General features: G+C 42.3%; 1 pseudogene; it reads left to right on the forward strand.

Moving 5' to 3' along the window:
- Positions 1-402: 402 nt before the first annotated feature.
- LOC130043675 (60S ribosomal protein L5-like) lies at positions 403-8,297 on the forward strand (annotated as a pseudogene).
- The last annotated feature ends 2,383 nt before the right edge of the window (positions 8,298-10,680 follow it).

The following is a 10,680-nucleotide window of genomic DNA, read 5'->3' on the forward strand; positions in this document are numbered from 1 at the left end:
TTTTTTCCCCAGGAAAACTGGGTCTTTGTTACTTAACAAGCAACAAGAATGTTTATAGCAAATTCATGAATTATACAGGGTGGTCTGGCTAGTATCTGGTCTTTTGTATTATGTATTTGACCATGGACCTGAGTATAAACCACTCTTTTAGTTTGGATGAGCCTAAGTTGTGGAGCAGAATCTATGATCATGTGGGGATTGTTAACTTCCCATTTATCAGAAAAAGGTCCCTGAATTTGTAGGATTTGAAAAATGTAGAAGGGAGTAGTCAATTATGCAATCACTCATAGCAGCTAGCAAGGAGAAACTTTCATGCTTGCATTAGAAAATATTTTCACTTTTCTCCCTCCCAGAGGGCTACTCAGCTTGTTTGTGTCAAGCCACAGGTGGTAGATTCTGTTCCACAGAATAGGGTTTGTTAAAGTACCAAGAGTAAGGTGTGCTTCAAGAGATACCAAATGAAATTTAGAAGACTACGAGAGGGCAAAACTGATTACTATGCTCAGAAAGGTTTGGTAATCCAGGTTCAAAATAAATACAACACACCAAAATACAAGATGATAGTCCATGTAACCAAATAGAGACGTTATTTGTCATATTGTTTATGCCCATAGAGAAGGAGATATGATAGTGTTTGTAGTGTATGCTAGTAAACTTCCAAAATATCATACAAAGGTTGGCTTAAAAAATTATGATTTAGCTTACTGTACTAGCCTGCTGCTGTCCCACAGGCTTCTCAATACATTTGGCATAAACAAGATTTATGAAGAACAAGTGGAGGTCATGGGGCATGAATATAATGTGGACAGCATTGGTGCCTTCACCTGAAATTAAATGCAGGGCTTACCAGAAATACTACTGGAAACAAAGTTTTGGGGGCCCTGAAAGGAGGCATAGACCAAGGCTTGCCTATCGTTCACAGTACCAAATGATTCCCTGGTTATAACTCAAAGAGTAAGGACTTTAACACTGACGTACATCGGAAACACATTATGGGGCAGATATAGCAGACAATATGCATTATCTCATGGAATAAAATAAAGATGTTTGCAAGAAACAGCTTTCTCGGGACATAAAGAAAAATATAACTCCAAGCATGATGGAGGAGATATATAAGAAAGCTCATGTGGCTATACCAGACTATGTATTTAAAAATAAATTACAAAGGGCTGTGGGGCTCTTTCTCTCACCACCTGCATCTGGTGGTCTCATGCTCCTTCCCCACCTCAGGGTGGCCAATGGCCATGGGCAGATGAAGGAGGAAACTAGGGACAGGCTGGTTGGTCTCAATTGCAGTTTATTCCAAACCCATCTCCATTCTCTCCTGAATCTACTTCTGGGTTCTCCTGATTTTCCACCTGATCGTCCCCTTCCCCGATCCCCCTCATCCTCCTCTTGGATCCTGTTCTTTCATACTTCTCCTTTCTGATTATGCCTTCCCTACCCCACTCTTAGAGCCTATGTTAAATCCCAAATCATGATGGGTTGGGTTAACAATTGTACATAAATGTCATACAATCAACAGATGTAAGGTCCTTCCCTCAGTGGAAGCTTCTTCTAGGATGGATTCTTATCCAGCAAGATGACTGGCCTAAGGGCAAAATATGGGTGTGTTTCTATTCTTCTTAGTCCAACAAACATATAATATAAGTAATTTTGTATGGACACAGTAAGAGATACATTAAGCTTATAGGATGGCTCTCCTGGGGACAGTGCTCAGGTCAGATTAGTCTTTCCTAACTCTAGCAGGGTCTTAATTCAGTTGTTACTCCTTGGATCATGACAGAATTTATCCCTGACCATGCTCTTAACTTATAGTTAAGTACTGTGGTACTTTGGCCTGGCCCATTTTGATGACAGGGTAGCTCACAGCTTGCCCTAGATCCATCCAGTTCCTTGTTGGGATCCTGCTTTGGGGGAGCTAGAAACTAAGGGTGACTGAGGCTTAAGTCTAGAAATCAGATGCCCAGGAGTGAATATTATTTGGAGTCAATTAACTCCCAAGTAATATTAACTGTCTTCCTATGTCTAGACAAAAAGGACACTGCTTTAAATAAACTATGCAAAAGGACATAAGAGAAGGTAAAAAGCAACATTTCATTCACAAATATAAAATCATAGATTTTTGAGGAATCTGACCTTACAATTTAAGAGAGTCTGATAAGGGGAAAAATGTGATAGACTGGTTGGGGAAGAGAGCACAGAGAAGAGTTTACAGATAAAACAGAGGAATGGAAGTGCCTCAGGAGCACTGTGATAAACTTAAGCTCCCTGTGTCAAGGGAAACAGGACATACCAATGTTATCCTAAAATGTTTAAAGCTATATTCAAATAAACACAGAGGAATGGAGGTACTTCAGAAGCATTGGAATGGCTATTATTCAGTAAACTTAAACTCCTTGTAGCAGAGGAGAAAGCACAAACCAATGTTATACTACACCAGACAACCCAGCTTATGAGAAAAACAAAAAACTAGTAGTGAAGTTAAAAAGAAGAGGTAGAACTCTCCCAAATGTCGCTTGCCCAATAAAAAAGATCAGGTAGTACAGAAAAAAGCAAGTTTCCTCAGAGCTCAAGAACAGGCTGCAGAGTGTGAGTTCACAAAGTGTGTGTGGGCTTCGATGACATGCATGCATGTATTCGGTGGCCAAGAGCCACCTCCCATCCTCCCCAGGCTTCCCCAGCAGACAGAGAGTCAGAGAAACAGATGACCACAGCCTGATGGTGAAAACTGCCCATTTAATGCAGAGCTGATGGCATACTTATAGAACATATGAGGCGGCTTGAGGTAAGAACATAGGTGTGATTGATCATTTACAGAGATAAAACATTTGGCAGAGGCAATTCTCTTGAAATTAAAGCAAGACATTTGGCAATACTCTTGGGGAGATTAACTCAAGATTAACTCAAGGGGACACTGTCTCCAGGGACACCTACGTTACTTTTGTCTTTCCTTCTACTTGTATTATTTCACAGTCACTCCCGTTGTTCATCGATTTGCTTGAGTGGGCTCAGTAACGTCTCCTTCGTGAGACTTGTTGTTACCGTGTTTGGCATATCAAATACGTCGTGGGTACCTTACCAGGCTCTGCCGGCGGGCGAGATACTCTCGGTAGCTTGCCAGGCTCTCCGAGAGGGGCAGAGGAATCGAATTTAGGTCGGCCATATTGGCTGCGTGCAAGGCAAAAGCCCTACCACTGTGCTATTGCTCCAGTATATGTTAAACAATTAAGTTTACTTCTTATCAATAGTTGCAGTTCTGATAAACACAGTAAGAGACAATGATCACTGAGTTTTCTGGGCTCTGAGAGCAAGCAATGCCTTTACAGTAAATCCCAGACTAAGTCTCCATGGGCCAGTTCACTTTGTTCTTCCCTATGGGGGTCCTCTTAAGTCATAACAGCTTGCATCAAGACCGTGCATTTATGCTTTCTAGACTGCCCTATTTCAATACTGGGGTAGCTTTGCCACTTTCCTGGTGTCCATCCCAGTCCCACAGCAGGACCTCCCTTTTGGGGTGTTAGGATCTATAGCAACTGGAGCCTGGGTCAAGTAATTATGATGGATGCCCAGGAGTAGATATATTTCAGAGTCAACCCAAATATTAGCATTAACTAACAGTATTTCTGTGTTTAACCAAAAAACATTGCTCTGTAGTAAAATGTAAAAATGTCATAGGGGAAATAGAAAAGCAGGTACAAATACACAGCACTTCAAATACAAAGCATTACAAATACAAGGTCCAGAATAACCAGAAAGTTTGGCTTATAAGTAATCAAGACTGATTGAGGAACTGAGACAATGAAAGGTAAACCATAAAGGAAAGGTTAAAGATAAACTTTAACTACATTAGGGATGCTAGCAAGAGCACTGATAAGCTTCTCTGGGAAGAGGAAAAGGGACAATTCACTGATGAAGCTTAAAAGACTTTGGTTAATATCCAGAAGCTGAGACCTAAAATCAAACCATGAGTTTTTAAATTAAGATTTTAAAATAGCAGTAATCAACCTACTGACCAAGTAGTGAAAAAACGTTTCATAGGAATTACATGAATGCTGACAATCTTCCAATGGCCAGTGAGAGAGCCATGTGCCTGGGACTCTGAGAGCCTCCTATCACTGGTCTTAGTCCCTAGATAACACAAGGTGTGAAATTTCCACAAAATAACCTCCTTATGTGATGCAACAGTCATAATTCAGTAACCGTATACACTGATATATCTCACATAAATAAGTGAAATGACTAGTTGAAGACCCTCTTGTCACACTCAAATAGCAGTACATGGTAAAGGAAATAATCTTAACAACAGAGATATTATCAGTAACCCTCTGGTATAAACAACTGACAGATCAGTTTTTAAGATATCTAAACCTACACCATTAATCCACATAAACTCAAAGAAAAAAGTGAAACTAAGGAATTTAACTGCTTTATCAGAGAGAGAGAGAAACCCAGGTAAATCCTCAAGCCCATTAAAACTCTCCAGCCTGGTCAATGAGGAACTGAAATCAACAATCACTGAATTGTTACTGTCACTGTCCTCCCTTTGTTCATCGATTTTGCTCGAGTGGGTCCAGTAATGTCTCCATTGTGACACTAGTTACTGTGTTTGGCATATCGAATACGTTATGCGTAGCTTGCCAGGCTTTGCTGTGTGGGCGAGAAACTCTTGGTAGCTTGCCGGGCTCTCTGAGAGGAGCTGAGGAATTGAACCTGAGTTGGCTGGATCAGCCTCATGCAAGGCAAACGCCCTACCCACTGTGCAATAAAAATTAAGCAAGCACTGGCCAGTGAAATTAAGCAACCAGTAGATGAGAAATTTTTTTAAAAATCAAAGAACTGATACAGAGGATAACAAATTCCATACAAATTGAACTGAATATATATATATATATATGTATATATATATATAAAGCCAAAGTAGCAGAATTGCACATATAGACATATAGAGAACAATATAAAAGAATTTGAAGACAAAATGTAAGACAACATTGATAAGAAAGTGGCAAAAGAAAAAAAAAGCAAAAGAAAGGATGAGAATCTAAAGTATTTAATTGATAACAATAAGAGAAATGTACTGCAAATTATAGGAATACCAGAAGATGAGAACAAAAGGAAAGGAAAAATATAAATGATGTTAGAAATAATAGATGAGTACTTCCCCACTCTTTGCAGGAAGTTGCTGTAACCATTCAAGAGGTTCAAAGTAGATCCAAGACTTTGAAATAGAAATCAAAATGGTAAAATACAATTATTTTGAGACAGACTTCTTAAATCATCAAGAAAGAAGAGAAGTGTCAAATACAAGGGAAATAATATAAGAATCTAAACAGTTCTCTCATATGAAATAGCATGAGAGAAAAGTCGAAAGACAGATTTAAATTACTCACTGAAAAAAAAAAAAACCCAAAACTTCTAACCTAGTGTCCACTACCCTGCAAAGCTCTCATTTAGAAGGGAGGGAGAACAAAAACATTCTCAAACTGATGTCGGTGGGCCCCACGGGTGACTTATATGAAGCGGGGAGGAGAAAGACAGTCACTTTCTCCCCATCCGCCTCTGCCACTCGGGACCCAGGGTTGCTGGGTTCTTGTCTCGCCTCGCAGAAAGGAATTTCAGGAGTAGACAAGCAGTGAAGTAAATAGATTTTATTTGGAGGATTTTAGGTATGGAGGGAGGGGGAGAGAGTGAGAGAGTAAAGTTAGACACGAAAGTATGAAAGTACACATCTCAAGAGGGGAGATGCGGGCAACACATGTGCTCGGAAACCACATGTGCTCCGCCACGTGGACACAAGCAGCACATGGGCTCGGGCAGCAAATGCGCGCGCTTCCTTTGTTCAAGGTAGCCTTTATAGGGTTCCTCCAACCTGCCCCCACGTGGGGCTTCTTCCCAGGTAAATGTCCCGTTGCTAAGGAGGTTGCCAGGGAGGATGGGAGTGGTGATGGTCTTCTTTGAAATTCCTTTCCTGGCCTTTTGTTCCTAGAGGAGCTTCTTTGGGTCTGTTGCTGGAGCCAGGTGAGGGTCTTATCAAGCCTTAGTTCCTGTTTTGCTATTTTCTGCAGGGCTGGCTCTTATCATTGCCTCGGGAGGGGGCCCTCCCTGTCTACCTGCCTACATCAAAACAAGCAAAAACAGACAACATTTGCTATAACTAAATAGGCCCTTAATGAAATACTGAAAGACCACATATATAAACTTATTATAGAAGCAGCAATACCAAAAAGGAAAATGGTGATATAGTTCCTTATATCAATAATTTCTCTAAATGTCAATGGACTGAGTCTGACACTCGGGGAATCACTTCTAGTGGGGTTTGGAGGACCATATGGGGGTGTCAGAGTTTGAACTCAGGCTAGCCATGTGCAAAGCAGTGTCTTACCCACTAAGCAATCTCTCTGGCCCCGAATCTACCCATTTTGTCAAGGAAATGTGTATTTTACCTTTATTTATAATAAATCATGAAAACATTATTTTGAAACAAATTTTTAATAAGTTAGGGGCTGGGTAGACAGTACAGAGGTTAGAGCACATCTCTTGTATGCAGTCAATTCTGGTTTAAACCCCAGAAGGGTTCTACTTCTCTTAAGCTACGGGATGCTTAAAAATCACATTTTATTTTTCTCAAAGCAATCAAAAGTGCTAACATTTATCTTTAGCATAAATGTTGCTGTATTTTCTCCACCAGAAGAAAAAATATCTGATTTAAAAGCACCAAGCTCCATATCATAAAAATTAGGTGTGGTATTTGTAGTAAAAAAGGAAAATTTAAGATAATGAAAGATAAATAACAACACATCTTAAAGGTAATCCAAAGAAAGAATAGTTGGCCCAGAAAGCTTTAATTCAGAAAATATGCCCTCTTTCCCTAAAGAACACCGTCAAATAAATACATGCTGATGCCTTGGAAACTCAGAGAGATTTCAAATCAGAGTATGAGAAACGTCCAGGTCAGGAACAGTACTAGTCATCTCTGTGTTTAGAGTGGAAAGAAGCTCCTTGATCAAATGGCATTCTTTAGGCTCAAGTTAATGCTGACACTCGAAGAAAAAGAAGTTCCTAGGAGCTGAGAACAAAGTCTGAAAGAGAAGTACAGGATATATCATGGATATTTCAACCTGGAAAACCTGTTGATGTAGGTAGGCAGGTAGAAAAGGAAGGACCCCTCCCTCAAGGAAATGGCAATGGATTTCCTGGGAAATATTATCAGTAGCTCTGAAGTTGTAAAAGCCAACTTTGCAGAATATAGAAACTAAAGCCTGATAAGACTTTCACCTGCGCAGCAACAGACCCAGAGCAGGCTGGACCCCCCCTGACAAAAGCTTAGGCAGCCAAAAAAAAAAAAAAAAAAAGAGCCCGAAAAGGAATTTCAAAGAAGGCCATCCACCACTCCCAACCCTACGCCCCTTGGCAACCTCTCTAGCAATGGACTTTTACCTAGGTAGAAGCCCCACGTGGGGGGGGGGGGGGAGGGGCAGGTTGGAAAAGCTCTAGAAAAGCCACCTTTAACAAAGGAAGAGCTTATGCTGCCCTAGTCCTTGTGCTGCTTGTGCCCACTGGCCGAAGGCACGTGTTGCCCGCATCTCCCTTCTTGAGATGTGTACTTTCATGCTTTTGTTTCTAATGCTGGGATGTCTGTAGGGGCACTCTCTGCCCGTTGAGAAGCCCGCGCTCTCTCTTGAGCGTGTTACTCTACTCTCACCCACTTTCTTTATTCTTTCCCCCTTTCTTGTTCCTAAAACCTCTGAAAAGAATCTGTTTTACTTCCCTGCTTATCTACTCCTGAAATTTTTTTCTGTGAGGTGAGACAAGAACCCAGTAACCCTGGGTCCTGGCAGGGTGGAGGCGAATCTGGAGAAAGTGTTCTTTCTCTTCCCTGCTTCACAGAAGCCAATCTTGGGGACCAACTGATAACACAGTGAGAAAGACAAAGCTTGTAACTGCTTTGTCTCTACTCTTTCTCCCAGAGGAAATATCCCTTGAGACAAACTCCTTTGAGTCTTTTGCCCCATCTTTACAGAAGTGTAAAGAACCTTTGGTATGTAAATGTTTAGCTTGGTTAGATTAGCATAGTTAGGCAAATATATGTAGAATGCCTACCTTGTTTTTCTAATGATTGTTGCCTTAAAGCAATAAATAAGGAATGAGAAGGGGAGCCTGGGGTTCTTGGTTCACAGGGCTGTTAGCTTCCTGACCCTTAAGCTTTTTTCTTTCATTTTTGTCTTGTTTTCTTAGTCCTGCCTGAAGAACCTGCTTCAGCTCTGTTCACCTGGGGCAGTCAGAGGCACCTAGGGTGATATCTTGTTTTGTCTTTAAACCAAGGAAAAACTGGGACAAGGTGCCTGAGAGATAGTATACAGAACTGACATCTGTGAACCCCCCCGCCCCCCCCCCCCCCCGCCTCGTTGTTATTAGAAGTCTTATTGCTGGCATACATCTCCCACATATGGGCAAGTCCTGCAATTAACATGTGCATAAAAATCAAAATTAAAGTGTGAGAGCCCTGCAAGGAAAAGTGTGTGAGCTCTTCACCAGATGAATAAAGCCCCTAACATTAAAACAGTAACAGCAACAAAGAAAAAAGTCACAGGGGGGGGAAATGAGATCGTTCATTTGCTTAAGCTCTCACCCTTTGATTTCAATATCTGCTTTTTATAGTCACAGGCACAACGCACAGAGAAAAGATGGTCATTCATCCCTATAATGTGATGAAAAAGATCCTGCATGTTGCATTCTATCTCAAATTCTATTACTAAATTTAGGCAAAGATAATTACTTTGGAGGAGGGAGGGGCTAAATAAAGATGAAGTTAGGTAGGAGGGCCAGGGACTTGGTCAGTAAAAGTTCTGGATAGTTCTGATGTCAGAGGGGTCTTTTGGTGACTTATCAAAAGGAAGGAGGAGACAGGAGGCAGCTTTAAAAAGGGGTAGCCCTGGAATTTAAAGTCTGCCACTCAGCACAAGTGGGTATGATGTAGGCAGGTAGACAGGGAGGGCCCCCTCCCGAGGCAAAGACAAAAGTCAGCCCTGCAGAAAATAGCAAAACAGGAACTAAGGCTTGATAAGACCCTACCCTGGCTCAAGCAACAGACCCAAAGAAGCTCCTCCAGGAACAAAAGGCCAGGAAAGGAATTTCAAAGAAGACCATCACCACTCCCATCCTCCCTGGTAACCTCCTTAGCAATGGACATTTACCTGGGAAGAAGCCCCACGTGGGGGCAGGTTGGAGAAACCCTATAAAGGCCACCTTGAACAAAGGAAGGGCACGCATATGCTGCCGGAGCCCATGTGCTGCTCGCACCCACGTGGACGAGCACATGTGGTGCCCGAGCACATGTGTCACCCGCATCTCCCCTCTTGAGATGTGTACTTTCATGCTTTCATGTCTAACTTTACTCTCTCACTCTCTCTCCCTCCATACCTAAAAATCTTCCAAATAAAATCTATCTACTTCAATGCTGGAGCGATAGCACAGCGGTAGGGCATTTGCCTTGCACGCACCAACATGGCCGACCCGAGTTCGATTCCTCCGCCCCTCTCAGAGAGCCCAGCAAGCTGCCGAGAGTATCTTGCCCACACAGCAGAGCCTGGCAAGCTCCCCGTGACGTATTCGATATGCCAAACACAGTGACAATAAAGTCTCCAATGGAGACGTTACTGGGTCCGCTCGAGCAAATCGACGAACAACGGGAGGGCCTTTACCTTTTACCTTTACTTCACTGCTTGTCTACTCCTGAAATTTCTTTCTGCAAGGCGAGACAAAAACCCAGTAACTCTGGGTCCCGGGTGGCAGAGGCGGGTGGGGAGAAAGTGACCGTCTTTCTCCTCCCCACTTCACATAAGTCACACGTGGGGCCCACCGACATCAGGTAAACCTAGCATTGCTCCCTGCAGGAAGGAAAGTCAGTTCTAGACCTAACCCAGCTCTTTTGGGTCCCTACCTTTCTCTCACAGAAGAGAATTTCCGGAGACAAGCGGTGATGTATAAGAGATTTTATTTGGAAGTTCTGAGAGGTGGCTGGGGGTGAGGAGAATAATTTATTTAAGATTTAATGTACACTTCTCCACAGTCTCCTTCGTGCAAAATTCTACTTCACAGAGTGGGGAGAAAGGGCTGCAAAGTTTAAGAAGAGAACTCCCAGAATGACCACCAATTGGGAGCTTTTTGGCACTATTGCTGCAACATGGGAAGATGTCATTGCAGACAACATTGACGAGGAATACGATCGACTGGTTCAGCACCTCCATGATTGCCAAGAGAGAGATAGCCACAAAAAAACGCCTGTCTTCGAAAACTCTTGAGCTTATTCGCCAACGTGGTTTGGCTCATGCCTCAGGCAACTACAAGCAAATGTCCGAGCTCGCAAAGCAGTACAGAGATGTGATCAAGGAAGACCTCAAAGATAGAAGAGCAGAAGTGCAGGTAGATGCAGCAGAAGTTGGAAAAGCATTCGTAACGCCCGCCTGTCCTTCACCAACTACAAGACCAAGATGACTGCCCTTTGACGTTCTGATGGATTTATCACATCTTCCAGAAGGGCAATGGAGAAGATTATCCATGACTTCTAATCAGATCGCTTCCATAGCCATGTCCACCTGCCCACATACCAAATTCCATAGGATGGATATGTTGTTTCCAATGTTCTCCCTTCTGAAAATCGACACGCCATTTTGTCAGTAA

The sequence above is a fragment of the Sorex fumeus genome, unplaced genomic scaffold (genome assembly GCF_029834395.1).
Source record: "Sorex fumeus unplaced genomic scaffold, SorFum_2.1 ptg000122l, whole genome shotgun sequence".
NCBI lineage: Eukaryota > Metazoa > Chordata > Mammalia > Eulipotyphla > Soricidae > Sorex > Sorex fumeus.